Genomic DNA, 7,926 nt, shown 5'->3' with positions numbered 1-7,926 from the left:
GGCAACGTTAGGATTAGGTCAGAGGGGACATAGGTCTTGTGGGAGTTAAGAAGAAAAACGGCGTGGAGGTCATTTCAAAGATATTTCTTGGAAACTTGCCATTTTCTTCCCCTGCCGCTTTTTTTCCTAACCCCCCCTCCCCTTTTAAGTTTTCTGTCTCTCCGGGGAGAAGCACGTACGTCCAATTGCTCATATAAGTATATAGAGTCTTCATTCAGAAGCTTGTCTGAGGACGAAAACACACACGCATTCATTTCGAGGGAATCAGAACCAAAGGGGGAATTTTCCCCAATATCTCAGAATCGGATGTTTTGAGATCCACGATTATGCCCGGCACAGTGTGTGCTGCATCAGAATGAAACAGCGTACCAGGAACACCATGATTATGTATCCCGTCCCATACATGGGGCTGTTCCTAAAGCACAGTGCACGCACAAAATGTTGACTTTTTAGATCCCCTTACACCACATGTATAGTTAGGCATACAGGCGGTAGTTTTGACCACAAGGGCAGGAGTACTTTGTCTCGTGTCTACGAATAACGTTCAGGCCTACGAAAAATCTGAGATCCTATAATAGTTAAAAAAATATCACCGTTTTCATGTGTCATGTGCCATGTGAACATAGTAGTATTGACAACTATTAGGTGCACCCCTGTAAATACATTCCCATACACACTAGCGGTAAATTCTCTTTCATTTTCCTTTCATTTTTAGTGGGTTGAACAATAAAATTTTGAGAAATTCTCACCCAAACCAGACCACCCTTAAAATGAAGGAAATTTCCTTACCCGGAAAAGTAGCCATTTTGAAAACGCATCCCTCTACAAAACGACTTGTACCACTTTCGGACCCGATTCCATCCAAATTACTCAGAATTGAAGGCCCTAAGTCCAGGCCATAGGTTCAGTGCTATGCTTCTTCCGATCCCAAATTCCATGCTTGGCTCTCAGGATCCACTAATATAGAATATTTTGAGCTATAACTTTTATTAATTAATGAGCTCGGCGGACATATTTGTGGCCTACTCACGCGGGTGCACTCACAGAGCGTATTATGATGCTGCCATGCTTGTCTTGTTTCCTGTGGACCACTGGCAATAGTAGCACAACTTCACATATTGATAACATATTGCTCCACACACCAATGGCGTAGCAAGGATCTTGGGGGCCGGGGTGTCTCGGGGAGGGCAGTTGCCGCTAGCCACCCATTGGCTACGTGAGTTGAGACTGTGTAACGGACAGTTCTTGGACAGAACCTTGTTAAATAGCAAGGGCAGACTCCAGAAATTTTCCGGAGGGGCGTTAAGCCGGATATTGTGGACAAGCAGAAATAACAATGAAACATGATACTTTACAATACTGAATTTTCTAGGTGGAGGTGCAATAGGGAGAGTTGGGGGGCGGGAGCTGTACTCCCCTTGGCGACGCCATTGCAACAATCATCTACAAAAATACATCCTTTTTTCCAATCAGTCCTAGGGCACTCGAGTATTTCATGACAACACAGGTCCCATTTTTAAGCACTATCTTACCGGAGACTAATTATTTAAAAGTAAGGCACTTCCGGTTTCGACCGATAGCAAGGGTAGGGTCGATTTTGCGCAAACGATAAAAAAATTAGGACCTGACTTGACTCAATAACTTACCGCAAAAAGCAAATGAGGTATCTCACAATTGATTTTATATGGATTTTTATAGAGGGAATGGAGACGGTAATTACCAATTAATTTCCATGAAAATGCCCCTTCACTGTTTATTGTCACTCATTCCGCTATAGCAATGAGTACTTTACCCCATGGAAATAGCTCTGTCCCCTTCCTTGGGTCATTGATGCAAAAATGCCCAGTTGACAGACGAGTATTAAAATTCTGCCATCTATACACGGTTCATACGATAGTACAAGCTACATGCAAATGAAACATGCACAAAAACATGTCCTTCCTTATCGCATTATTATAGGATGAACTTCCTGGTCGAAGAATGAGTCATATCGGCATCTCAGGTTGAGTCGGCAAAACAGTTCATATAAGCGTACTCTTTTGCTCCTAACCATGACCCCCCCGGGTGTATGTTACATCACATTGAAATCGAAGGATCCAGCATCGTTAGGGTTGACATCTCAGGGAGTCAGTTTCTGGAAGATAGAATGACCATTTAAGTCCAACAAAATTAACAGAGTCTGCTGTTTCTTCACCACTGTTTTTTGCCTACCAGTGGCTACTAAAATCTTGTTTTCGACAGAAAATTAACTAAATGTAGACCACACTACTTTTATATACTAAACAAAAATACAATATTTTAAAAAGTAATTGCGAAAAGGTGGAGTTTCCGAGGTCCAAATTGACACCAAGACAAGCTAATATTTCTGCAAATATGGAGAGATTAGGCAATTATGAGAGGACTTCATTGGTCATTAATCAAGTTAATATTTCCTTTACTTTCTCTCGAGTAGTACCATAGGGTGTCTCTTTGCACACAAAAGCTGATGACCTCATCAAACCAAAATCAGACGAATGCACATCAAATGGTCCAAAACAAATAGTTCACATCCGTCTCCATTCATCTTGAAAGGGGCTTTACACTACATGTATTAACATTCAGCTTACTTTAGATTTTCTGGAATCATCGGGGTCACTGTAGACTTGAGACAATTATAAGGCTTTAAAGTTTCCATAAAAATAATTTTTGTGCGTTCCATTGTTTCTGATAAGTTTCCCAATATTTATATATTGCCTGCTATAACCACGTGGTTATGTACATGTACTGGGTAAAGAGAAAGGTAAACGGATCAATAGAAGGTATTAACCCCTTTTTCGGCCAATTCTATAGACTGTGAACAAGCTGGTTGTACGCCGAATGTCGATAAAAACAAAGTACACCTGAGTTTATTGTGCGTGGACTATTAGATGAACGCAGAAAATACAAACAACGGAGACCTGTATGCTACATAGCATGTTTATAAACGTTTATGTCGAGAAAATACACTGCCTTTTGAGTACAAACGTCTTAGTGAGAATCTTTGCATAGGAGCTTCCAAATCCTGGCTTCACTTCGTCTCCAGCTACGCCTAATTTCAAACCCCTGAACTTTGACAGTTTCGAGAATCACGTTTACCAGAAAAGCACATCAAAAAACAAAGATTTTAATTAGTTCAAACACTCTAGGCCTTCAAGTGGTCGGTTTCCATAAACGAAACCTGCTACGGACGCTATCTAGAGGCATGGGAAAATCTCGACATTATAGGAACTGGCCCTATTTAAAAGTTTTGCCATATTTAATCGAAAGCGAGGTTAAAATTTTTATTTTAGAAAACTAAGAATAAAATCAATGAAATCAATGAAATCAATGAACGAATTCATCGTTGACTGACTTCATACACGCTGATGCATGATTATGTGGCTTATTATACTTAAATTATTTTAAGCAACACTAACAAACTAAAGTGAAACATGTAACCTAAAATATCACCACCTAATTCGAGAGATTTCACTGTATAAGATTCAAGAGGCTTGATAAATAATGGCTTCCTTGTGAGTGTGTCTATATTATCGTGTACTCACACTAAAGCAAACCCCGGTAGGTATACACATGGTCAGACTAAGTACTCCGTAGGACTAAGGTACGAAGGCTTCGTAGGCCAGTTCTCGGCCAAGGCTCTAGAATAATATTACAGGGCTTGCAAGTGACAAAGCCTTACATTTCATGCTGACAGGAAGCTATGCAACGTATGTTTTGTAAGCCATGAAGAAAATAGTTTAAAGCTTTGACAAAATCAAAAATTCAACAAGAAACACTCAACTCAGTGAATCTTATGTAGGCTACATAGGCCTATTAATCATGGCTGTTGGCATGCTGTGGGATTTTTTCAAAGGCCCTCTAATCTTCTACAGGCCCTTGGTTCAGAGCCTACCGTACCTTCTGGATAGTATCCGACCATGAGTGTACGTACACGAAAGCAAAGCCGACTAAGGTGTTTATATATGCACAAAGGGAAAAGGTGAGAAGTTTTGTTTGCTTTCTCGGATAAAGGCCTTAGTAACATGACGAGGATTTCTTGACACGGATTTTTCTAGCTCACATAATTCAATCTTATATATGACGGCCCTGAAGGGACACCAGCGCGGTTAAAGCGTGTGTTGTGGCTTTGTAATATTACACAATCAAAATACAAAAGAAGGTCTCTGCTGAAACGCTAAAAAAAAAATCAAAATTAAAAGAATTCAATTCAACTCTGCGGAAGGTGCACGCCGTTTATTATAATTCCATAATAGTAGGCCTAGTCGATCGAAATTTTGAATTTAAATGTAGTTGCCCCGTTTAAAGAAAACAGCAAGCGGCGTTCCTGTGTTGCTACTTCCAAATGTAGGCCTACCTTTACTGTCTGTGGACTGTACTCCATTTAAAAGCTACAGTGTAACATTACCTATTTGCATACATATTCTTCTTGCAACAGCTTACCGAATTGTGTGATTCAGTCAAATACTGTGTGTTGATGTGATGCGATAGTTTGTGTCGGACAAATTGCCCGAGGTCGATTTACGAATGCCATTCGTGAGGTCAAACATTTTTGAAGGTTTTCTTTTGTGGGAGCAGCCATTTGATTTCATGACAGCGGGGTCGGTATATTAAAAAAAACTGAGCAGTTTGAAGGAAACGATGTCATGTTACATTTGAAATATCAGTTCGGGATAATATCTTATAATGATTTCTTTCAATGCAGGTTTAAGGGATGAAAATTGTCTTGTAAACTTAAACGTCCGAAGAGGGGCAGATCTATGAATTTTTCCGGGGGTCAGGCCGGAGATTTTTTTTACAGGCCTATCTCTTTTTGTTGACAAGTGGGAAAGATGGTGAAACATTACATGACAGACATTGTTTACAATGGTATTGGTGCACGTACATTAGATATAATCCATCATGTTCCCCGTTTTATTATTTTTTTGTCTCAGAGCAAGGGGGTGTGCCGACCCCCCCCCCCCATCTGGGCCTGTATGTTTCTCCCTAAAACTTTTTTTGAGCTAGGGGTTTAACCATTAAACTATAATAAACCATTACCAGTATGCTGTCAGCTGTGCCGGGTTATCCTACACTACGGGCACCGTAGGCATTGTGCTTAGCTATGACCAATTGGGGGGGGGACAAAAACTTTTGAGGGCCTGCAAAAATCACGTACCATGAACCCCAAACCAACAACCACGAGATAGGTTTTTAAAAGTGACTCTCTTAGGATATTTCATTTTGGAAAAGCTCCATTACATAGTTTAAAACATGTATTCACTCCGCATCAACATGAGACGCAGGCTTCAGTGCTTACGAGTGCCGTGAAATTGGTACTGGTGCCTTTGGCGGAGGGGGGGGGCAAAAATATAATTCGGCAATCATGGATGTCGGTACTATTTTGGGCTTCGAAACATCAAAATTTGAAACGTAAAAAAAATTATGACACGCCTTTTGTGACCCGCCGCTGTATATAATTTACTGTTATGCCATTACCCTCTGAGCCTTGCGGATTAACCTCATTTTCGATGTCCTTACTCTCTTTCCCTGCAAACGTATCTCAAGATGTAATGTCGAGGAGGGGAAACAGAGTGTTTGCAAAAGCAAGGCCAATCTGTTGCCACGTTCTAAAGCTCTAGAGCAGTGGAAAGGGAATGTTGCTGCTACTAAACATGCTCAACAGTGAAACTGCTTGAATTCGGTGATTTGGGTAGCAGAAACCTGTATAATCATTTTACATACATACAAATATTAATGTTTAATAGTTCATAAGTTTAGGCATCTGAATAAAAGTGGGCTCTATTTCAGTTCTAATTCATGATTTCAAACAAATCGGATGATTATCTGTATCTACATGTATAAGGTTGATATCTCAAATCTTTGGACTGTTTTGGTCGTTTGCTTTAAATTTTGCTCCACTGCGCAGCTTTCGATAAGGCACGCATGGGAAGGCCGGGTGAGATTTGCCATACCTATCCGGCACATAGACTAGGGCGATGTTTATAACGTTGTTCACGAAAACAGCAGTTGTCCGTGCTGGATAAACTGCCTCAACTGAAAAAACGAGAACACTGGCGTGACATGAAAAGCCAGGTAACAGAAATACGAGATGTTGGGGCCCGGCCTACGCCGATCGATTTTACAAGAAAAATGCGCCTCTTGTCTGCGGGCGACAATGGCTAAGATATCAAATAATACCCAAGTAAAGAAACAACATTGCCTGTAAGGAAAAGTAACACATCTCAAAATCGGTTACACTGAAGAAAGGAGACAGTGGGTTCAGAACTAATCTCGGTTCGGACGACGGCCCTAACCCTTGATGAAAGTTCCAAGGCACAAACAGACGGAAAGATTGATCGAACTTGAAACCTAAGGAGTGCCCCAACGCTGGGAACGAGGAAGGCATAGGGCTTTGGCAGACCAGCACATTTCCTAATTGATTCTGCAGGCGATGTGATGAGCTCAATGGGACCTGGGCCCAAGGATATGTCGATTTAGTCCCATCCACTCCCCCCCCGGCATAGGAAACTACGTAAGTGATAACCTACATATTCCTGCTCGATTTTGTCTGCAGTAGGAACGTAGCTATGCACATAATAATCCGCCTGCGCATAATCCTTGCGAATTAATTAATTTCTTTAATCCACTACCTGAGTGCATATTGAGCTTAACCACAGCGGAGAATCTACACGCCTTGAGCAAGTCGAAAGGTCTTCTTTCCTCATTTGGGGGAGAAGAGAGATTGTCATCGGACGAAGGTGTTTTTATGCATCAACCCAATGGGACTGGTAGGAATTTAGAACCTAACACTAACAAAAACAAAATGGTCTTCCGGTAAAATTCTGGCTTAATTAAATCCGAGCCGCGAGCAAAATCTGATACCCTCTCAGTGCATGCATTGTGCCTGTTAGTGTTAGCACTGATTATTCGTCATTTAATTTTATTTCTAGATAAAAACGTAAAATTGTAGAATCTCTTGTGTTTTTGTGTTATGCTAGTAATTATCTAAAAGCAGGATAATCTCCCCTTAGCCGAAAAGGAAACGGAAAATGGAATACATTTCTTTCTTTGTTTATTGGTGGGTGGAGTTCTGGCACAGTATAAAAATCTCTAATAATATTATCTAGGGTTCGCGGTGTATGGGCCGGAACAGGCAACCATATCTCTCCCTCAGCAAGAGGCCCAACTTTATATCACAACATCTTGGCTGCTAATTACTATTCCCACGTCTTGTATGGCCTACAACCATTACACCAAACCAACAGATATCTATACTTGGAGTTTATACATAAGCCTTGTGGTTGCCATCAAGGAAATATTTTCAAAAAGTGAGGTTTACTTTTTGGCAAGGTTCGTTTCTACGAGATATAAACTGTTCTCCAGTTCGTGCTTACGATATCTACTGTTTCTATTTTTGAAAGGAAAATCATTTTTATGAGACTTATTTTGGGTCAAGTTTGTTTTATGAGGTATATTTTTCCAAATTAACTTTCAAGAGATGTAGAGCCTATATTTTCAAGTTTGATTTTTATATTTAATAAAAGAACTTTAAACAATATAACTCATAAAAGCAAATTCTCAAAAAATATTTGTCATAAAAACGAACTTCGAAAAATATATCTCGTGAAAACGATTTATTTTCAAAAAAATACAAGCAATGTTTCTGAATAAAGATTTCATACTAACGAACTGGAGAATGGAGAATATATATATCGTACAGCCGAACTTCAGAAAAATATACCTCGTAAAAATGAAGTTGAAAAATATACTTCATGAAAACAAACAAGAAAAAATACACTTAATTTTTGAAAGTGTACGCTTGATGGCACTACCGGGCTTTTGTAAGTTCATTTCCACGTTGTATTGTAATGTAAGGATTGTGAGGCATCAAAATAAGGTGTCGCCTGAGCACAAGCAGTTGTTATCAAA

The sequence above is a fragment of the Acanthaster planci genome, linkage group LG12 (genome assembly GCF_054643075.1).
Source record: "Acanthaster planci isolate LZ-2023a linkage group LG12, COTS_SCS, whole genome shotgun sequence".
Classification (NCBI taxonomy): Eukaryota; Metazoa; Echinodermata; class Asteroidea; order Valvatida; family Acanthasteridae; genus Acanthaster; species Acanthaster planci.
The sequence above is the reverse complement of the archived record's forward strand: the minus strand, read 5'-3'. Positions refer to the sequence as shown.